We start from the raw sequence: 26,824 nt of genomic DNA on the forward strand, positions 1-26,824 counted from the left end.
CAGAGCATCTCCCCTGCCAAGCCTGACCACGCTGTGGGCTGTGGCAGCTGGCTCTGGGCCCTCTGGGGAGATGAGGCTTGCAATGAGCTCTCCTCACTTCATGACCACAAAAGACATCACCCTGCCAAGGGAATGGCAGAAGGCTGCAGGCTTCACTGGGGCCTTTGTAAGGTGCTTTTTTTTTTCATCAGAAATTTTCAGATGGCTTCAGAAATCTGACATCTCCTCTGGAAAACGCTGGTAGGTTTTAAGAGCTGGTTTCCTGATGAAGAAGTAAAAAATTACAATGTTTGAATATATACTGTGTTGACTAGGCTACTGATAGGTGGTTAGACAATGACAATGTGCAGATAGATTTCCCCCCTTTCCCCACTTTTTCCCAAATTTCAGTTAAAATAGTAGCCCACTCTCTGGAAGAACAGCTTCTCCAAGAGCCTCGCATGTCTGGAGAGCTCAGCACAGTGCACCCCTTTGCTTTTTGATAATGGACTCCTGAAGTATTTATTTTTAAAAAAGAATGTTTAAAAAAGGTTTAAAAGGCTTTTAAAATGCTTGAATAACAAGAGATGTGTACATCTATAACAGTACATTCTGGTAAATTCTGAAGGAGAAATTAATCTTTGGCACCTTCAGGAGGTGCTTTGACTTTGTGACATGTCCTGGAGTAAGCTCTGTAGATTATCTGCACATATCCTGTGCAGGAGGCAGAGCTAGGAGGCAAAGAACAACTGAAACTGTCAGGAGTATAGGAAGCCAGCAGCAAAGATAAAACTACAGGAAAAAAAAATTGAAACAATCCTAAAGTTGCCATATATGCCATAGATCTCTTAATCATGGTGTGAGAGCTTGAACTGGAGCTTGGGCAAACCCAAAATGAATCAGAGAGCTGTGGCATGAGAGGGATGTCAGGGATCAGCTACAGAATTCCTGCTCAGCTCTCAAATGCTCCTGGTGGAGGAGTGGGAGCTCAATAGCTGAGCAAGAAACCAAGTCTGGGAGGTGTAAGGAAAAACAGCATCTGCCACAGAATTGCTGCTGTTGTGGTTTTCATCCACACTCCTCACTTTGGGGCTTTAGATGAGGAACCTTTTGGGGCACCCCTACATCTGTGGGCAGTGAGCAGACCCTGCAGCTGGATTTCTGTTTGGCAGCCTGAGTGTGCACATCTTCTGTGACACTGGGAAGGGAGTCTCTAGAAGAAGCTACTTACACCTACATTTATTCTGGCTCCTTTCACTTATCCATTCCTAGATAAATTCTCTCAAACCTGATGCCAAAACTGTAAGGTGCTGGTCAATTTTTGCAAGGCTGCCTGAATGACTCACCTAATTTCTCAGGTTACTGATAAAACAGGGGAAATTTAAAAAAAAAAAGTCTAGTAGGATTGAAAGCTCTTGGCAAGCCTGAACTGTCATTTTGTAGGCACAATTACTTCTGGACGAGGTGGGGCTGTGAAACTTGAGGCTGAACTCATGCTGAAGTGTCTTGGGTTGGATTAGGGGGATTCAGGTTGATGAAAAAAGTCCTGCCTGTGGACATGAATGAAAAACCTGGCCCCAAGCTCCCCTGTTCCTGACTGCAGTAGTTCCTCCCTGTGAAAGGAGGGCACTAATGTCAGCTTGCTGGAAGCAAAATAAAGAACAAAAGGTAACTCTACTCTTCCAGTGAGTGAGCAAAATTGAGCAGTTCTCAAGGATAGATAGATGGAGCTCATCAATCAGAGTGTGTAGGTTGGTCATGTAATGGATTATCCTAACAGAGGATATCAGTAAGTGCTTCAGTCAAAAAAGTAAATACTTGAGTCCCAAAGCAGCAAATATTTCAGTCAAAGTGCTGAGAAATCCTGTCAGAAAGCTGGCTAAGGGAATTGGGGATAAGGTACAAAGTAAGGGAAGTGGTGGAACCTAGAATTGTTCGAAAGATGTGTAGATGTGGCACCTGGGAACAAGGTTTTATGGTGAACTCAATGATCCTGGAGATCTTCTCCAACCCAAGCGATTCTTATTCTCTGATTCTGTGCTACAGATCAGTGGTTCACATCCAGCCCAGTTCTTTTGGAGCTGGACTCTTGATTTTCTTGTGAGGGCTCTGGATATTTGTGCAAGAGGTTTGCTAATCTTCTTCTGTTGTAAATATGTCCAGGTATCAACAATTCTGTAGTAAGCAGCATTTCCTACAAAGAAGGCAGTGAGAAAATAGACTAGTTAAAGTTCTTAATTAAAGCCTCTGCAACAACAGCATTAAAAAGAATTCAGATACTTGTCTCTTAAACAGATCCTTCTTGGCCACAATTGTAATACAGTGCTGATCTAAGACAGAAAAACTCTGTCCTAGTATTTGTTCTTACAAATGAACAAGTGAATGATCTTTAACAACAACACATATTAAGCTGGCACCTTTCTCAGGCATTGGAATCAACTTGGTAAATCTGGGGGAAAATTTAGGTTTGGCACTTGGTAAATTTATATGCAAAGAAATGATAAAAAATCTTCCCAGCTGGATTTTTGCAGACTCTCGACAGTTTTTGTTGCTTTGTTTATTGAACATTTCAATACATTTTCATTTTGTCTTCATAAATCCATTATGGGCATTGAAGACAATTATGAGCATGGTGGCGTGGTTTTGGCAGAGGTTAGGTTCAGAATTGGGAAACATTGCTCATTTTATTTGTCTGAATCATGTATATATACCATATATATACCAGAGTGCTTTGTTCCCCTTTTGTAGTGATGTTTGTCATGTGAAGAGGCACTAGTTTAAATTCTGGGGGGAGAGGTCACTGCTTCATCAAGGGATGATTAAGATCTTAGCTTCAGCACCCACAATTCCACAGTCAAATACAACTTCAGAGTTTCCTACATCAGTGTGTGTGTCTTGACAGACATGTTCTCCTTTTTTTCCATAACAATCAGCCAAGAGAACACTCTAATAATTCAGACTAAAAGAGGAACGATGAAAATTGATGGTCCAGATATAGATGAGAAGAGACAAGGGGTTTTCTCCCACACCACAACCAAGAAATGAAGATTGGCTCTTGCTTTCATTCAAATCCTTTAAATTCAGCAGGTTGCATTTAAAAACAATTTCAGGAAAAACACTCGCTGGGCAAAAATTTTGTGTGAATTTTGCACACACTTTCTATCAGATTCAACACAAGGGCTTTGTCTCTGTCTGCTCAGAAAGTGTAGCTCAGACATGATGTGCAGCTGAGCAGAAATATTATAAAAAATATTAGAATGTCTCCTGGGCAGGAGTGGAAGAAGAACCCAAGTGAGGACCATGTCTTGGGGTGAGGCAGGGTGGAGGAGCAAAGTGGATGTGTTCAGGTGGAAGCAATGATGAAAGGCCTGCTAGAGGGTTATTTGGGGCCATTTTTTCTGGGCATTTTGAAAGAAAAGACCACCGTTGAGAGACTTTGAGATCTACTTTGAGGGCATGTTTTAAAAGCAGGTTGTTTTTGGAACCGAAGCTAAGCTTTAGGAATCCAGAATTAAAGGAATAGAGCTGGAGTGCAGGAAGAAGTTAGAGAAATGTTCAGCCCTTGTCCTGTGGTCAGGTTGACTTTGTCAACACCTTTTCACCACAACTACTAGTAATTTGAGTCATTTATCCAATTATTTCTTGATATGTGCATGCTTTGGAAGAGAAAATAATTTGGTTAACTGCTATTAGCTAATCATTTTTCCCTATGTATGGCCCGGTTCATTTTTTTGTCTGTATTAGTTACCAACCTCGTCTTAAAATTTAAGAACAAAACCCCAACAGAGACCATGGTAAGAATTGCACTGTGTCATTAGCTCTTACAATGAAATAGAGGCAGTAAAGAAAGGGAACAACACAATAATTTTGATCTGCGCTTCTTATTTCTATGGCTGACCAGCAGGACCACAAAAAAATCCTTTAACCTTTCTTGCTGCAGTGACAAGAGAATTTCAATACTTCTACTGAGTTTCATTTGGCTTTATAAATTCTGTCCTGGTTTAGGGCAAATTTGGGAGAAAACCTCCAAAGGGGCACTATAAAGTGCTTTGATCAGTTTATTTTAATACAAGGCATGACTGAAGTAAGGCCTGCTCTTGATGCTGTATTTTGTAGTGCTGAGATGAAAGCTGACAGAACAGAAAAAAAAGAGATACAGGAGGAACCTGGAAAAATGTTTTGCACATTCTCTGTATGCTTTATCTTCCTTATTTTTCCCCAAGGAAAGAAAAGTGTAATGGCAGGAACTAGGATATTTAGCCAATTTTTTTACAGAGGAGGAAAGCAAAATTCCTTATTGAAAAGTAGGACAATTCTGCCAGAAGTAGGGCAGCTTACTGCACATTAAGTACCTTTGGATTATGTGCATTGTATCACGCTTACTTTGCACACACAATTAGTTCAGAGTGGGACTCCTCACACGAGTTCACTGAGGAAGATTTATCTCACCAGATAAAGCTCCAGCACCACATCAAACGGGGTCAGAACACACACGTCAAGAAAATAATCTGGAGAGCAGCTATAACGGGCTGAGCTCATGTGAAAAATGAAAATGTCACTGGCACTTAGGCTGGAGATCAAATCAGATGGGGAAAACAGAGGAGATTGGTGATGCTAGAGCAGGTTACAGTGATGCCTTGGAAGGCTGACCTGGAACAGACACTGGACAGAGCTACAGAATAAAGCAGATATTTATTGAAAGGCCTCCAGGATCCACCTCAGGCTGCACCCAAGATGAACTTAGAATGCCCACAAAAAATGACTGATCGGTCAAGAGGTCTTACATTTTTATAAGTTTTGGTCCATTTGCATATTGGGGTTTAATTGTCCAATTACAGCTCCAGGTTGTGAGGTCCCATCCTTCTTATTCCTCCCCTTCAGCCCACTGGGGTTTTTTTTGTGTGCTTTTGGGACTGAAAGTTGTCCTTGCTGCTCAGCAGGAAAGGATTTGTTTTGTCTATCTGATCTGTGATGAGAGCTTACCAGCACTTAATATGAGGCTCAGAACTGCACCCCTAGGTAACACAGAATCTGAAAATATGAAAGCTAAAACCTAAGGCATCAACAGGGATTAAAATTCTAGACCTGAGCAGCTAAATTTGTGCTTAGAGTAACTGCACAACCTGTGAAGGTTTTGTGCCTTTGAGGGTGAGATAATTTCAATGTTGGCAAAGGTTGCAGAAGACAACACAATGGAGAATTTTTTTAACAGATTCTTTTCACAAAGGGTTAATGGATAAATGACATTTTGGGGTTCGGGTGGCACTTTGACAACAGCACTTCAGGAACCTTTGCCCAGAAGCAATGGATCTGCAAGTACATCATGTGTGGATTGATGATTTACATTCCACAGGACAGGGCGTGGCAGTTGTTGGGCTGTGTCCTCTGTAAGAACAGTCCAGGTGAAACATTCCTGGCTAGACCTAGAAAGGAGCCCTGCTCCAGAGGACAACCTAGAGCTTGGAGTTAGGCTTCTTAGCTTCCTACACTGCACACAGAGAGTTAGCAGGGCATCCTGAGGCTTGAAGCAGAGATAGAAACCCAGCATGATCTCAAGACTGCTTTTCTGACACAACCTCCCAAATGTTTCATCCTGCTCCATACGAAAATTAGCTTACACAGACATAGCTGTGATTTTATTTTTCAGGAGCTATGCTGAAATATGATCTGACAGTGCAAAAGGTATGTGGGAGAGTGAAGGTGAGGGCGTATTAGGATGCAGAAACTTGGTATTTCTGCAGTGCACTACTCCTTTCCCTCAAGATGAATAAGTATATTTGCAAGCAGGGCCTGCTTGGCCTGTCTGTCTGAACCAGTGACCTTCCAGTTCTGTTTGTGTACAGTCAAAATGATGCTTCTATTGGCAAGAAGGAAGGGCCAGTGCTCCTTTACAAGGTTATCTACAGATATAATTCTAAAGGTGAAATTTCCCTCCGTCTGTGTCAGAAACAAATGTCAGCACCCAAGGCACAGAAACCATTTTTTCCCTGGTTTTAAATTTGAAAGACTTCATAAAATGAGTTAATAAAGGCAGTGGCTGTGAAGAGATGTCTCAGAGCATGGAGGTGGAAGTCAGTAAGATCTGAAAACATAATTTACATTTGAGAAGTCATGCAGCCTGAAATTAGGTTTCCCTTAGAGTCTCTAAGAGATTGAAAGGAAGTGTGGGTGTTCTGTCTCAAATAAATCTGTGTCTGACCCACAAAGTGTCTAGTTGGGATTTAAGTAAAATAGGCAGAGCTTCAAACATCACAACTCCCACGTTTCTAAGCTATGGAAGGATTTGCTGTGGGGAGTGCCAATGTGCAGCTGAACAACAGAAATTGTAAACTTTAATATCTCTTCAAGGCATGAAGACTGACCCCAGGCTCTCCATTGACAGAGAGAGGAATGAGATGGCTCAAAGCCTGAAAATACCCATCTACAGGTATCTCCAGTGACACTGAAATAGGAAATGACAGCTCTTAACAATCTCCTGTGCACTGAGTGAAAACATCTTTGCCCAAGATGTAGGAAAATGGGGAGACCACATATGAAATACTGAAACTTCAGAGAGAAGCGAAATCAGATTGATGATTTTCAGTTACTGTGTTCAAACTACACCCAACTAAGGAGACAAAAAATGAGACAAAAGAGAACTGAAGTTTGCATTAAGGACAGCTCATGGGCAAAGTACATCTAATAGCTCAACTGGGATGACCAGGTACCCTTAGCAGGACAAAAAAGTGCTGAGGGGATAGATTGATGAAGTTCAGAGCTTCATGGGCTGTCCCACAGTAAACAAAGAGCCAATTGTTTGCTGATTCTGTATGTTGAAAGTAGAGAGCCAGGAGAAAAAGTTGAGTGCCTTTTGACAACAGTATGGTAACCTTTATATTGTCCCCTCCATATCAAGGATCACTGAAAGCTGTGAGTTTTGACAGTGTCTCAGGCCAGAGAGGCTACTCTCCACGTTTGTAGTTCCTAGGGTGTACAGGGGAATTCATGACAGCTCTCCACTGGCTTAAATGAAATTGGGAAGAAGCACTATGTGTCCTTTGTTTTGTTTTCTTTCATTTATGTCCAAGTTCTTAATTCTCCCATTAGAATATAACTAAAATTGGAAAAAATGGTTGCATGGTTTAATGACTATCTGCATGCTTCTGCAAGTGAAAAATTATCACTGTGCTATTTTATCTTTTTAAAATTAAGTTGTTCTAAGCCTTATCCTGTTACTTTAAAGTTGATTTCTATTCGCAGTACCTCTCTTGTGCTATAAGTAACTTCCACTTCTTGTGATTTTGCAAACATGAATGCATTCATTATGTCTTGATTAGGTCCTAGAAGGTCCAGCCACAACTATTTAGTAAGGCAGGATAAACGACTGAATTTCTCTATCTGTGCAACTTCATCAGTGCTAAGTCGTTTTACAAATGCATTGAAATCATCTCTGATTTGAGTCAAGGTTGCATAAATTAAAGCTTATTTAAAAATAAGGATTGTTCTTTCTGGCCAGCCCAAATCTCCCAATCCACAATTATATAAACTATCATACATCCAATATTTCTTCTGCTGAGCATGATATAAATTATTAAAATCATATTCCCCTCTGAGAGATTCTTGCATAACTAAATTTACTGCAGTGAGCAGAGATTCCGTTTTAAGGAAAGTTAATGGTGTGAGGAAATTAAAGAACCATGGACCACAGCTCTGGTGAAGATTTGGGCTACAGTTATTAAGATAGTCAGAGAAGTAGGTAGGTTTCTGCAAGCTGAAGTTCTGGGTACATGTAAATAAATAAATACTTTAGACGAGACACCTCAGCCTTCAAATCAGACAGCATCCCATAATGCCTTTGTCTGTTTTGACCTTTGCATGGTGAGGGTTTTCAGTGAAAAGAAGTTCGTTCATCATGCATTTGCTGAGTAAAGATCTCCAACCATCATTTCAGCAGCCCCAGTATCTGTTTAGACCCTTTTAATTAGGCAGTTAAGCCATGTCTTCCCTAATTGTGATGCCCATGACTGGAGCTGCCTCCTCTAACTGAGAAGTTACTGAGGCACTGAAGGGGCACAATCATTTCTCAGTAAAAGATTTCTCTGGAAATCTTTTTCTCAGCAAGTGCTCCCCACTCTTTCATGACCGTCCATTAACCTTGTAGTTCTCTCCTTCCATGTTTTTAGTCCTAAAGGGATTCCTTTCTTCAGTTCACAGGAGAAGTTTGCAAATTCCCCTCCCTGGAAGTGCTCAAGGCCAGGTTGGATGGGGTTGTGAGCAACCTGGTCTGGTGGAAGGTGTCCCAGCCCATGGCAGGGGACTGGAACTGGATGAACATTAATGTCCCTTTCAACCCAGACCACTCTATTATTACAATATATCTAAGAACTGCCAAACATGCAAATTTCAAGCAGGTGCAAGGATGTTTCGCTTTTTCTCAGCATAAGGCAGAGGTTCCTAGTACAGCGAGGAAAACTCATTTTACAGAATGAAAGTGGGATCTGTTGACAGGAACTGCAGTTTGAGTGCTATCAAACATACCTTTATTCCCTTTTCCTCCCAGTTTCTTTGCTTTCACATGACTGCTGTTCAGGATTTCACTTTCAAATAAATATTTGGCACTTGCATCCAAAAAGACAAACAAATAGTCGGAGAAAAATTTGCCTGAGTAAGCTAACACTCCTATTCAAAATTCTGTGGCTAGATGAACGGGTAAGTGACAACAGCGATGAATAAATAGTGCCTGGGCCTGCCAAAACCCAGCATTAGAAAGTATAAACAAAGCAGGACAGAAAACAGATGGATTCATTTTAAGTTTTATCCTTTTTCAGTCAAGAGATGCTAATGAGGCAACCCCACTTCGCGCCGTGACCCTGGCGCGGCGTGTGCCAACACCAGCACAGAGGGGATGGACTGGCACAGGGTCTGGGTGCCAGCACGCAGCTGCCTTCCCCAAGATCAAACCATTATTACCAAAACTACAAAATCCCCAACCTGGATCTTCCTGCTGAGTGATGACTGAAGAGGACTGCAAGCACCAGCACAGCAATGTCACTCCAGTAATTGGGTATTTGCGAGTATTCGTGCTAGAGTCTGCTGAAAGCAGAAACGTGGGGATTTGCTTGCGGGGATTTGAGGGGGAGAGGAGCAAGGTTGGTGCTGAGCTGAACTGAAATCTGGTGAGGCTTTCCAGGCGTGGGAAGTGCTCCATCAAATCAGCCCCGTTGCCTGTTTACTTTGAGGGTGGCCAAGGCTCGGTGGGTATCGGAGGCAGGTGCAGTCTGCTCGGCAGCTGGCACCAGGGCCATATGGCAACTTCTTCCTGAGGAAATCAGCCTTTTGCCTGCTCCTCCTGGAACCCAAGGAACAAAGACTGCTACGAAAAACACAGCTCACGGGGGTTTCAGTTTCAAATTGGTTAGAAAAAAATTTAAATATAACGAAGTTGTGCCTGAAACGAAACTCTGAATTTGAAAATTATGTGTATTTGGCAAGCTCTGGTGCAAATACACAAAATATAATATGTCTGAACAAAAAGCCAAGAAAAAACATGCCTTTGTCTGAATATGTGGATTTGGATACTGCTTCTAGAAGGAAATTATAAGAGAAATAATATCTCCCAATGACAACTGCCTTAAATTCTTAAAGTTCTCGGGGGAAATTTCTAGTGGCGGGTCTCAACTTTCCTGTGGTTTCATCTCCCCCAGAGCCTGCTGCTGCCTTCTGTTCTGTGGATTCTCCTCCCTGTCTGTCTCTATCTCCTTCCTTGTGCCTTTGACACTGCTTCCTTTTAGAAGGAAAGTTGTTCCCCTGTTTTGCCTCACAGCTTTCTCCTTGCATCATTGGCTCAAACATATATATTTCCATTTTAAAAACCCCATTATATAGCAGGGATGTATCCAACCCGTGCTGCTAACAGATGAAATGACTTTTTCTAGAACTATCTAAAGTCACTTCTCACACATATTTTCCTTCCAGGCATTGTGAAAAGCTACTTCTGGTCTTTGATCCTGTTCTGGGAAGCTCACACATGGCCCAGGTATAATTATGGCCTTCACAGCCAGCACTGGTGGGATCTGTGTTGGGACACCTGCGAGCTGGAATGTGTCTCACCAGTTGGAAAAAGTATTTTATAGCTACATGAAAGGTAAAGGGAATATGTAGCTGTAAGATTATTTTAAACAGAAGCCAAGAAAAACCATGGCTGTGACTCCTCAGCCAGCAGGGAATTTAATTCAGGAAACAAATGTGTTTGAAAACAAAGCCCATGATGTTCCCTGCTTTCTCATCCATTTTTCATGTCATGTAACTCACTTTTGGTGCACTCAGTTATCCAACAAGGGTTTCCATAAAGTAAGATATTCATACGTATACACACTCTTATATATTTGAGGTATAACTGCCCAAAAGTAACTCTGTATTCCTGCATGAAGCTAAAGGAAGAATTGACCCTAATTCTTTGCCTGCACAAGAGCAAAGGCCTAATGGCTCTTCTGTGCTTAGGTGTATTTGGTGAAAGGAGTTTAATAACATAATAATGTTGCCGCCTTCCGCTGTCCTTTCTTAGGTTATCTGTCATCTGGTTGATTGGAACAAATTCCCAAAAGAGTTCTGGTATTCTAGTCCATTTCCTAATCAAATAGGTTCATTAATTATGTCATTTTCCTTGTCCTGTGGGGGAAGAACATGTGTATTATTGTTCATTCCATGCAGATTTTGAAATCAAGATCATATCATGGTCCCATTTCCCATCCTCCTCTATCCTTGATTCCCTTTTATCTGGTCACTTTGGAGGATGCCATCATGCTTGTGCTTTCTTACCAAGGAAGTTACCCAATATATCCATTTTTTTTGGATGTACAAACAGTGGAGGCTTTAGGAGACTGCAGAAGAGCCATGTACCACGTTCACCACCCCAGCTGCTGAGTTTCCTTGATGGCTGTAATAATTGTGTTGCACTAATCAGCCACAAGATGATAATAGTCATGTAAGGCAAGCAATTACTAGACTTCCTGGGATAGTCCAACCACAGGGACTATTCCTAATTTAAAGAAGCTGTAACTGCCAGTGTATGTGTATGTATTTTTCTGAAATATTTCTAGCTACAATTATCAAGTGAAATAATAAACTGTATTCCCTCTTGTTCTCCTGCAGGGACTGGTCCTAATCCTGGAATTACTGACATCTGCATATCATTGCAGTGGTAAATTACAGCTGGGACATGCTAACCCCAAAGTGTGAGTAAGAGCTGCTCCTAAATGATGGGAAACTTCTTGGCAATTTATCGTTGAATTATAATAATTAGCTTAGTCGTCATTCTCTTTTGATAGTTGTGTAAAATTTGTGCTATTTTCTTAGCACCAGAGTTGATTGTTTAATCAGAAAGAAGAATGGTCCTTCTGGTGAAGATTAGATTTCAACTAAGCCTCATTTTGTGCTAATTGTCTCATTGACAACTTCCTCTCCTTCTCCCCTTCCCCCATGTAAACAGAGGAATGATGGAAACCTGGAATTAATATTTCCATGGAGATGATATAATTTCCTGAGTTGCTCCAAAATAATCTGAATTTCAAAACTTTTTAAACGACTAATTCGAGGAAAAGTATAATAAATAATACAAATATATTAATGACTAAAAGATATTATCTCATTTTAGATAGCTTATGCCCAGTTCTCTAATAATGTGTTCTATGCTTGCCTAACAAGAGGCTAAGCAAAAGAAATACAATGGTGAAACTCAAAATTTGTGGTATTTATCTCTGTTGCCAGTGAATAAGATTAGAGTAACTCTTTATACATCTGTTAAAAGCTACTCTCCTTGAAAACAATGAATATAATAATGAATAACGAGTTTTTCATTTGTGAGATGGTGGGCAAATTGTAAAGAGGTCAGAAATTAACTTTATTTCTCAAAATGAATGGGTTACAGCCCTTGTATCCATGTCCTGGCTATCTAAGGAAAAGTAAAATTAAAGCTTTTTCAGACAAGGGCTGAAAATTTAAACAGCAGTCTTAAATCCACATGCTGCAGTGAATTTGGCCTTTGACTGCCATATTTTGTATTGTTCAGCTGGTGAAATAGTAATTATGGGACAGCATTGTTCACCACGGAAAACACATGTTTTAATAATTCTGTGCTGCTCACCAGGAGCAAGATGAAATCAGTGGGCCATGGGGCAGATGAATTAGACTTTTACTGGCTTTGTTAAGACCATCAAATGCTTCATTGAAAAACCATAATGAAATTCAGAAAAAAACTTTCTAAATCCTCATCCTCTTTGGAGATGCCTAAATTCTGGAAGTTTGGAAAGCTTCGGAAACTTCTCAACAAATGATATTTTGTAAGTGTGAACTAGAATTTGAAGTATAACAGTTAGAAGAAATAGAAATGAGAAGCTATTTTTAGGAGATGAGCCTTGTTGTATCTTTATATTTAAAAGACATATAATTCTGTATGTGCAAACACAGTGCTTAGGGACTTGGTTGTGTGGTGGACTTGGTGATTTAAGGCTTTTGGTTGGACTTGATGATCTTAAGGGACTTTTCCAACAAAAGACTCCAGTTCTCTAAAATAAGTCTTGCTGAAATCTAGATCATTTCCAAAATGCTGGGGGTTTATACAGACAATACCTGGCTCTGTCTCCAGTGGTTTTAGATTATGTTATATGCAGGTCAAAAACGTTTCTTCTTATGCTATTTATTCCATTGAGTATTTATGTTCTACTTTACTCACCTTTCACAGTTTCTAAGTGGTTTTCAATAAGTTACGTTGCCAATGTCTGCTTCAAATAGTCTTTGACTCCTAACTGACAAATCTGTACCTGTTCTAGAGTAGAAGAAATAATGTTCTAAAAAAGGGAAATATCATTATTATTTCAGGAACTATGTGAGTGAATTTGGTTCATTGTTCCTCTTTCCCTTTGTTCAGTTCTTTTGTTGAATTGGGGTTTTTTTCCCCTGTGATTCCAAATTTTTTGTAAGCTCCTAATTATATGTAACACTTCAGTATATATGTCAGTTTAAGGACCTTAATGATGTTATCTGTCCAGAAAAATCAATTTAACATGTGCTTAATTCTCATATTAATTATTTTCTTATTCTGTATGTGCTTGTCTAGAAGAGAGAAAATTTAAATTAATTCAGCAGGTCTGAGAACACTGATGGAGTCTTGATTTTAGCATAGATTTCTAGCTACATTATAATTGTAATTGTACAATTGTAGGTATTTTATCTTTCTAAACCACACTACAAATAACTCTAGTACTTTTCTAGCACTGGTAATTATTCTGTGCTTAGTTGCTTTTAATTTGAACATTTTTTCACTCTCTGGGAATAATCACAAATACCAGAACTGTACAAGATTTCTACAATTAAGAGTCTCCTCCCTTCTATATTGTAAGTTTAAATATTAATGGGAAACAGTTTCAAAATCAGCTTCTGGTTGTTTGTAGGAAGATCCCCCAGTGACACATGGAGCTGTTATGAATGGTGGGCATAGGAAAAGAGTTTAATTAACAGTCTTTGAGGACTTCCCAGAAATTAAATTTTAATAGTGAGTATTGAACTTGGATTTCCCCTTGCAGAAAACATTGAAGGAACTAGTAAACTCAAAATACATATAAACTGAAATGGAGTTTGATAGCTTAGCAGGAGAATTCTGTTCTAATTTAGAAGAAAACAACAATCAAATATCTTTGTCTTCTTGAAGCAGCAATAAAATTCTAAATCTATTAATATCCTCATGTACTCACAAACTTTCATGAAGGCTACACTAATCAAGTCAAATAACAAGCACCAGTTGTGAACAGAAGCCTAAATAATGGGAAAGATTGAAAGATACAACATAACCAAACCTGAACATGAGTCATACATTTATCCTAAATTCATTCATACATTCATCCTAAAAAACCCCAGAGATTAAAAGCAGAAATATGGATGATGCAAACCATCACTGTGGTTTGGTTTTGTTTTGTGGAAGCCTTGCAGTCCTTCCTGCTCCATTTCCAATGAGGAAAATGCTTTATTTTTACTGAAATTGTGGCTGGAATGAGTTTCCATCCATAATCTCTCAATACAAATATATATACATGTTTCTATCTGTGTGTGCACATACATCATCTATCTATCCATCCACAGGTATGTAAATATTTTTATTTTAATCACTCAAGCATGCAGTTTAGTCAGCCTGCCCATGCACTGAAGTGCTGTACTTGCAGGATAGGGAACTAAATATTGAGAGGATATGTTCAAAATTGAATGGCCTATATAAGTTTTGTTTTATGCTAGACTGGATGTGAAAAAATATCTGTTTCATATAAAATATTAAGAGTCAAAAGGGCAACAGTGGCCATGTAACTGAACAGCTTGTTTTATTTCAAATACCCTAGAGCAATATCTTTTTCCCCCACTTCTACCCATCCTTTTGTTCTCCAAACTGATCCTAAAAATAGATAGTTTCAGTGTTCAAAATGTTGTACAGTTGTTTTTATACAACTGTTGTGTACAAAATCATTTTTATTATTAATTTAACATGAATTTGTATGTGTACTTTTTTCAGTTATCAAATGTGAAAAAAATTATGCTATTCTACTTAAGTGGGACTATATTATATTATATTTCAGTTGTTCACAATCAGTGAATGATAACAGCTGATACTATAAGTAAACAGATCATATATGATTTGCTGCTGTGTCAAGCATTTTCAGAATCATAACTCTTATCTTAATTTGAGAGGAAAAATTGGATGAAAATTCATTAATTTTAATTAATAAACAAATTTTTATAAGTAATCTGATTTAAAAAGGTGTTGGGCATGTATGCTCCAAATATTGTGCTTAGAAACCTTTTCTGCATGAAAAGGGCAGGACAAATTTGTGCATTTGATCAGCTACAATTATCTAAAAGTCTGTCTGAAAGACAGTATTTGACTTTATATCTTCAGATGATTTTTCTTAGAATATTCCTTTGCAGTCCAAGAGCAGAAATGTGTATGCAAGTAGTAACTGTACCTGTAACCACAAATTTAGGATGCAGCAAAATCTGGTTTTCCCTTTGTGCTACTGCAGTCTGGCATAATAAGGAAACTCAGAAATATTTCATGATGTGTGCTGATGTAAGAACTATTTTTATATCCTGAATGGATTTTAATGGCTTTGGAGGAAAAGTGCTCCTTCTCGATCTCCTGTGTACATGAAAATTCTGAATATTACCAGACTGGGATAGGAATCCTTCTGAATATTTAATGAGGATGTGCTACTGACAAATCAAAAAAAAAAAAAAAAAAAGGAAAAGAGGCTACACAGGACTATTTTACCACCTTTCTCCATCCTGTTCAGTATTTCAGCTTACAAGAGAACTTGCTCTCTAAATTTTTTAGATATCCTTTCTTGTTTTAAAGTGGGCTGAACAGGACTTTGGTGGGGTTGGCTTTTAGCTGGGTCTTTTGTGGGATTTTTTATTATTTTGGGTTTTGTTTTGGGGTTTTGGTTTTTTGGGGTATTTTTAATCTTGAAAGGCAAGTTTCACTCTGACAATAAATTCCATTCTGGTGGTTAAATGAGGGTGAGTTCTTCCACCATTCAAGACAAAGTTTGTTGGGTTTTTTTTCAGTTTGGTTGCTGGTTGTTGTTTAGATTGGTTAGGTTTGTGTTTATTGGGGTTTTTTTGTTGTTGTTGTTTTTGGGGGGAAGGGGGTTTGGTTGTTTCGGCTTTGGGTTTTTGTTTGGTTGTTTGGTTGGTTGTTTGTTTGTTTGTTTTTGTTGTTGTTTGGAATTTTTTTTGTTAATGATACTTCCATATTTTCTGAAAGTAGTGCTGCTTTGTAGCCTGGATCTCTATCTGTTCATTTTTATTTTCACAGAGTTTCCTTTGTTTCTTTTGCATTTTCAAGAAAATAAAGAACCCAGATACCATCAAAGCTGTCATAGGTCTCCAGGAATATTCTTTTTCAGTCTCAGATGTGATGATATCTAAACACTGGCTGGGAACCTCTGTTCTCATCCATACAGCTTAACATTATATATATTTTTCTATATATATTATATTATATATATTTGTATATATCATTTATATATATATATAAAATATATATTTGTATATATTATTTATATTTTTATATATATATACTTTTTTTTCTTTTGGGGGGGAAGTTTGTTTGTTTGTTTGTTTGTTTTCCACCCTTTTTTCACTTCCAGGGTCTTCAACTAAAGTCAATGAAGTGTTGTAAATTTCTCTTTGTGTTTTAAAACACTAAGCCAGACAATTTTAACAAGACGAACCAAGCCTGTCACAAAGAAATGAAGGAAAAAAGAAAAAGACATTTGAGAAGTTTTGCACTTTCTCTCCTGATCCTGATATCAGCAACAGAGTTTGGAGCACCATAAAGCATTCTCTGAGCTAGAGGTCATTCTCTTTTTTAATTAAAAATCTTTGACCCCATATTGTTCCAACAACAATAATCTTCTATTCTATTCCCTTTATATTTCCAAAGTTTATGTTTTGAAAAAGAGTGGAGCATAAACTGCATACAAAGAAAGCCTGACCAAAAAGCCATCCTTGCAAGAAGTTAATATTTTTTGATGTTTAAGATGACAAACAAGGAAGGCATAAAGAAGGGCAGCAGTATCTGTCTCATGAAGGGCAATGAGATTTAGATGGCATCCTAGACATTTTCACATCTTCATGGCTGAATCTCCTCCTAAAAAGTGAGTAGTGAGGGGTTGTTCCTGCCCTTAGAGCCCCTCTTGAGACAAGCACAGCTTTTAGCCTTGATTTCAGAAACTGCACTGCAAGAGCATCCTGCCACAACTCCTGAGTGCTCTGCTCCATCCCTGGTGTACCTGCCAGCATCTCCCAGCCCAGACAACGTGGGCCACATCAGCTCCAGGTGGGGAGGGAGGGAGAGGGGAACGGGGGTTTGACATTCAAATTGCAGCCCAGCTTTTGCTAACCAGGCTCAGCACTGCAGGCTTTTACAGAGCTGGGGCTGAGTCGCTGACCTAGAGGAACACTGTCTCCTCTTCCCAGCTGGTTGGAGGATTGACTGGAGATGAATCTCCCAGGATAAAGATATCCTTGGAGAGACTTTCCCTTGTGGTGTCACCAGCGAGATGCAGCCTGTCCTTCCATGCCCAGGACACTCCCAAGCTGCAGGAGGCTCCGTGCAGCCCCTCAGTCCCCAACCCACTGTGGGGCTGTGCTGGTGTGGCAGCAGCCCTGCACAGTAACGTGCTGTGTCTGTGTTTGATGAATGTTCCAAATCTGGGTCGAACAATATTTGCTCGGGCACGGGGAAAGTCTGGGAATTTGATCTTGGCACGCGCCCGGAGCCAAAAATACAGTGCAGCAAATGGGCACATGAAAGACCTGGCTAAAATTCACCCCTCTTATCCCAAATGTCACTCTGAACATTCTCAGAGACTTCTAGGCTCCCAGTAGACTCAGCTGTGCCAGTGGTATCTGGATGTAATGAGCTGGACCTGTCAGAAGCGAGTCCCAGCCAGCACATTAATTCACTATAGCTTTACAGATGCCATTCTTGAAAAGATCTTTGTAGTATAGATTTTCGTGATTTAAACTTTGAATTACCACCCTCTGCAGTATCTGCCTCACAGTTTGTGTCCCATTAAACATACCTGCATGCATGCTTAGGAATGGAGTTAAATTGCTGTTACTGGAGGTGCACTTTATTGTCACCCAGGAAAACATACTCCTCATTCTGAGGATTCATTATTTAAATCTTAAAATGCCTCTCTGAAATTCAGCAGAGATATTCCTGCTTTCAGTAATACATTTGCAATAATGCTTTCCCCCTCCTTCAGACCTCTTTGAAATCAGGCACTGCAGTCAGTGACACGTTGACAGTTTTGCATAAATTAATGAAAAAGAAGTTGGAAGTGGTTGACCAAAATTTGGCTTTCGTTATTAAACTGACCGTGTATCCATGTTGCTCTTCTGAAAAGAAAGTGCAGAGAAGAAACTGGAAAAAAGCTCTTGAGATGTATGATTTAGAATTTATTCTGTATGTCAAGCTGCAGTATGCAATCAAGACTTCTGGTTTGAGGTGAAAATTCTTGCTCTAAACTGTAAACAAGATTGCTTTCCTGGTATTGCTTAATATGCTGAGAGGATGTGAAAATGGATGTTTCCAATGCTGGGAAAAACGTAAGTCCAAAGTTGGTCACTTAATAGATAAGGGCTAACTATTATTTAGTCCCTTTTGTTCAAAAAGAAACATATTAATCATCTTGGCAACAAAACACTAAGACATAAAGCACGAACATTCCCGCTGAATGTTTTATTACATACTGTTTCTGATAAAAATCTGAAACGCAAAATCCTCACGATCCGAGCACAGAAGTGACACCCAACCTTTCTGAAGCCGTGCCCTGCACTCTGGAATGTGTTGAGTTGGAAATACGAGTCCTGTGAGTCCTGTGCTCCCCTCATTTGCGTGCACTCCTGTTCCACAGCCGTGTTTCCCTCAACACCTCAGCCTTCCCTGGGCGTTCCGTGTTTGGCTCTGTGGCAATAACCCCAGGTACAGAGCAGGGCAAGAAGGCTGCCAGCAGCAGAGGGCTGGCACTGACCAGCCAAGGGCTTGCATGGCACATGCCAGCTCAAACACAAGCACTTCCCCTCGCCGTTTTCCTGCCTCTTGAGGCCAGCCAGCCAAAGACGGAATTTCTCCGTTCCTGGAACATCTGGTGTAGGCTCTCAATGCTCATAATTATCCTCCCAGTCCCAGCCCTCTGCAGGTGCAGGGAAGTGCAGGGCAGGTTCTCTGAGAACAGAGCTCTACAGTGGGTAAGTTCATCTATAAATCTTAGTGAAACACACGCCACAGGATTTACCATGCATTTATATTTTTATAATTTTTGCTGAGAAAGCAGCACCCGTTGGAAAAATGTTACATTATAAGGTTATGAAGCCTTGGGCAAAATCTTAGTAAATGTAGTGCTTTCCATTGCAATAAAAACCTTGATGTCAGCATCTCAAGCTGCTGTATCACTTATGCCTTTACAATCTACTCCCACACCACTCAGCCAATTTTTAACCCTTCTCTCAATGCAGGCTTTCACTCCTCAGGAATTTGTCTTTACCCCTTGCTGTCCTCATCTCTCGTGGCAGCTCCAGGAACACCTTCCCCTGGCACTCAGCTGCTGTTGTGGTGCACTGTGGCTCCCAGACAGGCTCTGACCTGTGAATGATGTGTGAGCTGTGAGCTGCTCCTCGTTTGGCTCAGCAGGGCTTGCCTGGACAGATGGTGAGTAATGGCACACACCGCCCACTGGTCTTTCTGTGCCTTTCTCCATATGGTTCTTGCATCAGGCCTGGAAACAAACTGGAGCAGTTGATGTGACTAGGAAATTAATTTCATTAAGCTCAACAAAGTCGGTGTTAAAATTTCTCGAGTTCTTGTGCTGGTGTGAATGGCTGTGTGGGTCAGGTCAGACTGAGATGGGAATATGCAGTTCCCTTGATTTTACTGGTTCAAACCTACCTGTAGTGTGCCTAAAGCTTACTCTGTGGTGTCTGTAAGCCACTTTAGCATACATGTGAGCTCTTCATTTCCCCAAGAAAACCATCTCATGATGGGTGTGAGATTGTGCAGGGTTAGTATCAGTACATGTACACTGCATAATATCTGTAAATGTTCTGATACTGCACAGGATTACACAGTCCTGGAAATGGGGAATGTCACTTGCTCCTTTTGGTGGTGGTAGGGAAGATGGTATTAAAGCAACCTGATATTAAAATGGATGGGTTTAGATGATAGATTTAGTTATATCCTCTTTATGCTTAAAAGGAACTGATTAAAAATGTCAAGACTGCAGGACGTAGAATAACATCTCAAAGGGAGCTTGTAAAGGTTCACATGTCTAACTGTCATCAAGCTTTAGCTCCCACTGAGCTTCAGTGTCAAAGGCCAGAATTATTTAACAGGTATTTCTGATATATTTGTTTCTCAGTTGGTCACTTGGGACCAAATCCCCAAGAGGGAGCTACAACATGAGGGAATTCCTGTGTTGTGGGGTGGAGCACGGAGGTCCAGGCTGTTGAAAGCAATATAACTCTGATTTAGGACTCAGCTCCATGGCTAATGCAGTCCAATATGGAAATGGGCTGGTGGAATTCCTGAAGAGCCACGATCAGCTCCTGCCCAAAGCTTCTGCTTCCCAGCACATGGGGCAGGAATGTGTATTGTGGCTTATAGCCAGGTAAAGGTTTGGGTGTACAGCTCACAGAGGTATGGAATCTGGCAACCACGAAAAGTAGAGATATTCATGACAGAGACACCTGTCCTGCTCCCGTGGTTATTTTATGTATTTTAAATATGGTTTTTTAAATCTTGTTTTCAACATTTACATTATAAATCTTGCATGAACCAGCCTCTGGAACAGGGGCTGGGGTCCAGGTGTCTCTGCCCCTCAGTGAATGTTCCTACCACAAGGCTGTGGTGTCATACTCATTGCTTCTCCCTTTTTACCGCAGGTATTTTTCATTTATTTATACAAAATGAAGCAGATTAATCATCAAGGTTTGCAAGATTAACAAAATATTCCACGGACGGGAATTTAAAGCGCAGTTGAAGAACGAGAGGAATTTGCCACCCAGCACTCCATACTTGGTGATTTTGGGAAGCTGCTCCATGTGCTCACCACATGCCTCTGGGATAGAGTTTCTCAGGAGATCCAAGTGGACGAACTGTGCTTGAGAATCTTCCCAGGCATGAATTAGATATGGAAAATTCAGCTCTGCTGACACTGCAAGACTCCTGGACAAGCCCAGAAGTGAAACTTAGCACCTGGTTTAACACTGGGGGCAGAGGACTGTACAAGCAGCTAAAGAATTTTTGGATACAGGCACATTAAGGTAAGCAATCTTTGAAAATCCCACTAAATACTTATTTGCATCTTTAGATACTTATCTAACTACAATAGCATGATTCCAAATCAATTTAAGACCTTGTGTTTCTTGAATATTAAGACTTTGCATTACATTTTTTTTCACTCTAAAAGAAACTTCCTAACTTGGCTCAGAGGGGGACTGTCATTAATAAGTTATTAATGAGCCTGTACCTTTGATTGTGTGCATTACATGTCAAGTGAGAATTGTTTCAATGAGTTTTTGGGGTTTTTTTTGGCTAATCAGTAGAAGAACTATTCATCCTTAGCTTCCCTTTGCTCTGAGAGATTTGGTCATTTTTCTGGGAATACACTAACCTAAAAATCCGTTTCTCAGCTATTTAAGCAGAACTCATTTTGTTAGTCTTACTAGGAAAAGATGCTTTGTAGATACCTGTCCCATTTCCTAGGAAAAAAGTTGCACACTTGTATACATATTTATAAATCACAAAACCAGGAAGCATCAACCTTAGTGTACTTACAGAACGACTTAAAAATGAGAGTCATTTACTGTCATTTTTGGTAGTTTTAGCTGTGGAACACAAGACAAAATGGAACTGACACCAAAGACAGCATTCAGATTAGTAAATACCTTGATTTTTCAGTGTTGTCTCCCTGAACTGTAACAAAACAGGTTATACAAAAGAGCATTGAAATCCCTGTTAGAGGAACTTGTGACTTCCTCATATTTCTACAGAATATTTCTAAGAATTAGGAAAAAAAACCCAACAAAACCACCAGATAAAAAAAAGCCTGATAGTATTTGGTGTTTAGGAACAGAGGAGCTGGATAGTCCAGTCAAATGAAAACATATGAGAAATAGAGCCCTATCCTACAAGCATTTATCCACTCAAACTTTTTGAGTGAGCAGTTTGTTAAGTGCATATTAAAAAAAAAAAAAAAGGAATAGTGGAAGAGTTAAACTTAACTCAGTGATCAGAGAACTAAACACCATTTGAAGAACAAAATAAACAGAGGGTCCTATGCAGATTTGAACTAGCCAGTGTACTTGTAATTATTACTTTTAAAAGAAGTTGAATATTTGCTTTCAAAACCAGTACTTCAGGTGGCTTCAAAATTATAACAAACAGAATTTTAGAAGTTATTTTTTCTTGAACCTAAATTTGTGTGAGAGAAGGAATTTTGCCTGCCTTGGTATTACACCTCATCTTCTCACAGCTCTACTTGCCCTGTGGCTTTCTTGGCTATGAAAAGTCAGCTTGCCTTGTTCCAGGAGAGTGTTTAGGTCCTGTTTATACACACAGGCATCAGCACAGGTGATCGGTTTTCCACAGATCAGGATCACATTCGCTATTGCAGTACAAACCTCTGCATCATGTGAACTCCCAACTGTGATAAAATGGAATCACTCTTGGAAAACGAAATTCCCTCTATGGGCATAATCAAAAACATTTTCCATTCACGTGTATTTTACCAGAGCCTGGAGTGACAGAACAAAGAGGAATGGCTTCAAACTGACAGAGAGTAGGTTTAGATTGGATATGAGGAAAAAATTCTTTACTGTGAGGGTGGGGAGGCCCTGGCAGAGGTTTCCCAGAGAAGCTGTGGCTGCCCCATCCCTGGAAATGTTCAAGGCCAGGTTGGATGGGGCTTGGAGCAACCTGGGATAGTGGAAGGTGTCCCTGCCCATGGCAGTGGATTGGAACCTTTAGGTTCCCTTCCAACCCAAAACATTCCATGATCCTACTGATGAAAGATACACAGACAAAAAAGCTACAAAATATAACCTATAAAAGGCTCCAGTCACACTCTTTCTTCTCCAAAATCAGAATTTTTCTCTTTCCCTGTGCCATGATCATTTACATAAGCTAAAAGTAATCCATTCAGTTCTGAATAATTCTTATTTTGAAATATAAAGTTTGTACTTTCTTCAGTGTCTCTAGTGGAAGTATAACAGACTTACAGAGACTGAAAATCTCACTTCTGTGCTTGGAAAAAATCTGAATCAGCCTATCCTTTACAGTGCATGAGGATTCTAATTGTTTTCCTAATACACTAATTGTAATTCTTTCTATGCACACCACAATGGAAAGCAAAGGAGATTTTCATAAATTAATAAATATGATTTGTCATCAAGTGGATGTTCTCCACAATATAGGACTTAATCTTTGCTCATTACATACCTCAGTCATCCCCTTATGAAGAAAACCTTGAAACTGTGAATTAAATGAAACAGATGCAGTGTGGGTGTTGTGAGTATGCCTGCACTCAACCCCAAAATAACATTATTTACTACTTCTTTGCTGAAAGTGCTATAAAAATACTCTAATTCACATGGTAAATATGTTTCAATGCCACGTTCACTATTAAAATCATTGAATCACTGAGATAACTCACACATTATTTTTTTTTTACTACATACTAAATGAAAAATTTGTAATTTTCAAAACCTGCAATTTAATTTCATGTGATAGTCTGTGAAATGCCACTGAAGTCAGAAAAATGCTCATATTTGTAAGTAATCATAATTTTAAGTGCTCCAGTAAACTGATGTACAAATCTGTCATGCAATGTACTTTAGGTCATTACCTAAAATACTGAGGATTTTAATGACTTAGAAAGTTTGTAAAATAATTTGAAATCCTAATGCAGAAAAATAGCAACGAAGTCCAGAACATTACCACCATATGTGGGTTTTAATCACAGTACATTTCACAAATTAGGCAAATTTAACTTTACTCAGTCAATTAATATTCGGTAGTATTAAAAAAATTATATAGAATTATCCATGTGCACATACTCATAAAAAGTTGAGGGAAGTTTAATGACAAGAAATAAGAGAAAAAAATTAACAAAATTGTAGGAATAATTACCATAAGTATAGACTAAGAATGGTAAAATTAAACATGTATGAACAGGACTGTGTCTATTTCTCCTTTCCACCCTCCATGGCACTCTTCAGTAGGACGTGGTACAGAATTTACTTCATTTTCGCTATTGCTTCTTTACCCCCAGAAGAGCATCCCACTTCAGCTCAATCACAGCATTTCTGCAGGATCTGGGACTTTAGTTTTGCTGTACCCCTATTTTTGGGGCACAGACCATGTAACCTGTTATGGGAAGTGGCCCTGTCCATGTTTCTGGTGGTTTCCCAGAGCAGCTGTGGCCCAGTCCCTGTGACCACAAACCAGCAGCAGCGTGAGAAAAGACTGCAAGGGAAGTGTGGACAAACCAAACAAATGCTGGTTGTCAGATCAGGATAGCTGGGCTGAACAGTTCCATTGTGAAATCTCTCCCTCCTTATTGGTCAAAAAGCATTGTTCCTCCCCTTAGATGGAGAATCATGTTTTGTGTGGATGCCTCAATAAAGGCCCCTGAGAGGATTAGGTAAGAGTACTATGATTTGTGACATGTAAAATTCACTTCATCTTCTTCACCAATCACTAAGCATGTAGTGATTCTGAGACAGGTGATTATGTCTATAATGTCTTGGGGAAAAGTCAGCTGTCCAAAAAATCTTTACATCTCCTTTTCCTCATTGTCCATTTACTGCTCTTTGTTGTCCAGAGCAAACTTTTTTTTCCCCAGTTAAAGCTTTTTAACTATCTGCATGTTCACCTTTATTTTCTTACAGATCTTTCTGTGACAGTAACCCATGAAGCTTCCCGGCTTTGTCTCCTTTGAAGTCTCTACCATCACTATGGAAGGTTGCACTTCAAATGGAAATTAGAAGGGGCAATTTTTGATTTTCACTGCAGTGTGAACTGCTGCAGTTTCTTTGGTGAATGACTGATACAATGAACTCATATGTAATGGTTCCTATTTTCTTTGGGTTGTGATAGACACTTATTCATCAAAAGGAAGCTGAGTCTGCAAGTGCCAAAAAGATGCATCACCAGAACTTCAGTGAAGTCTTGAGCTGTTGACTATTTGCAGGGGTAGAGTTCTGCCTGCTCAGAATTCCTCTTCTCTAGAGAAGGAAGACAATTTTTAGGTGACTATATGTCCAACACACTAAGGAGGCCCTGTCAGCTGTAGACAGCCTAATCCGGTGGAATCATATCCTGAAGAATTAAATATCCTGCCTATCCTCTTCATTTTGCAGAGGAAATCTCCTAAATGGTCATTATTTCTCATCCTCTGTGCAACTCGTGTTCTGTTTGGCTCATCACCTACCACGCTTTCCCACCTAGTACTGGTTTTGATGGAGGCACTAAAATTAAATTACTGCTGCCTTTTTGTGAAAGATCTTCACAACTTAAGTGTCTAAAACACCCTTAGATAGTAGATGAATAAGAGACAATTACATTTTTTTATTCAGAGACATGCAGAAGTATTTTTATCAAATCCCACGTGGTAGAAAGAACAGCAAAGTCCATCTTCAATCTTATGTATTGATCAATACATAAGAATTTGTGCCTTGACTTTGTGAGCCTTGACTTTCATCATGCTACCTAATGCATGACGTGAGAGAATTGATATGCCAGGAAAAATGACTCTTAATTTGCCTTTCTTTTGTCAACTTCAGCACAGAAAGTGGCAGATGCCTTGGGAAGGTCGGGTCCATTTCATGTGAGACTGGAAAAAAGCTAAAATGTGTCCAGCCAAAAAAAAAATGCTGCTGCTTTTAATCTAAACAGAATAATTAATGTTTTAGCTTAAGGAATTAGAAGAATATCGTCAGTTATCTGCTTTGATCTATGTATTATAATTCTAAAGGAGATGGCAGCAAAAAAAAAAAAAGGTAGGGAATGTTTATTGCTCTAGTTCTTTTTGTTTTTGTAATTTTATTTAGAGTGTCAACATTTCTGGTATCAGGAGGTGTAAGTGTAAAGTAACAAAGTGGAGATAAATTAAGATGTAAGCAAATGCTACTTGGCAGGGGATATTAGGTCAAACGTCTGATCTATCTGATTTGCAGCTGCCGCATGTGTGGTATCCAGTACTGCAATATCCATTTATTTGTGTTCTGTTTTGATGCATCTAGACTTGGAAATACCTGAAAAATGCGTATTTTTATTAAAAAACCTGAAAAAGAGTCATGTAATTATTACTATCTGGGCACTGGTTCTGTCTCTGGGAGGTTGATGTTCAGGGTAGATGGAACCCAGCTATGTTTTTCGAGGTGTGTATGGCAACCTGCTGATTGCTGTCTCACCAGAATAACTCTAAACCTTTCCAGCTGTTCTTAATCTGGCCTCTTAACCTTTAAAAAAACCAGAGGCTTTCCATTCCTCAGAGCCAAACTTTGCTAACAATATCTAGGTTGTTTTCAAACCAAGCTTCAAACATAAAAGTGCCTAATAAATCCATATTCCATAATAGTTATGCTGGAAAACTATTATTTTAAAACAGACTCAGTTTTTATGACCCATTTCTCATAAAAATCCCAAGTATGCCTCACTAATGCTACCATTTCAGATACTCAGATCCCGGATGATAGGCATGATATCCAGATAGATGCACCAATAAATATGTAAAGGCTGTAAATCTGTCTCAAATCAGTGATTTGTGGATGTGCGAGGAGGAAGAGGGCTGGGAAATTCTGTTTTCTAATCTGTTGGTTTCCTGACTCTTAATGCTCTGTCACTTCACAGCTGGTGATTGCATTTTTCTGTGGATTGTATTAAGCACTAAATACATTGCTCCATGCTCTCCGGGGGACCCGGGGTTTTGCACAGACTTTGTCTGCACAGACTTTCCTGCACAGACAGGAATTTACACCTGATTCCGCTGGTGTGAAAATCAATTTTGGGGTGGGTCAGGGCCAGAGTCTGCCCCTGGCATGCTGTGGAGCCCTCCGGCGTGAGAGGGAGGCAAATTTTGAGGAAGGAAACAGCGGCTTTTGGATGGAGCTACAGCCTAAGGATCCACAAGGCTTCAGAGGACCGTAGCCCGCTGGCTTCGGGATTCCACTTCGGGCTTCCTATTAAAACAACAACGCAACCCGTAATAATCACTCATGAACATCCATCTTCCTGACTCTTTTACGGCCTCGTAAT

General features: G+C 39.7%; 1 long non-coding RNA gene across 1 annotated transcript in view; it reads left to right on the forward strand.

Annotated features, from left to right (window-relative positions):
• LOC134549558 (uncharacterized) overlaps positions 1–15,955 on the forward strand; it is an 87,012-nt gene extending 71,057 nt beyond the window's left edge. The window contains exons 2-5 of the long non-coding RNA XR_010080135.1: positions 8,787–9,022; positions 9,934–9,994; positions 11,110–11,192; positions 15,815–15,955. This is a non-coding gene — a long non-coding RNA (uncharacterized LOC134549558). The remainder of the gene's footprint in view (positions 1–8,786; positions 9,023–9,933; positions 9,995–11,109; positions 11,193–15,814) is intronic.
• The last annotated feature ends 10,869 nt before the right edge of the window (positions 15,956–26,824 follow it).

Source organism: Prinia subflava, chromosome 4 (genome assembly GCF_021018805.1).
Source record: "Prinia subflava isolate CZ2003 ecotype Zambia chromosome 4, Cam_Psub_1.2, whole genome shotgun sequence".
Taxonomy (NCBI): domain Eukaryota; kingdom Metazoa; phylum Chordata; class Aves; order Passeriformes; family Cisticolidae; genus Prinia; species Prinia subflava.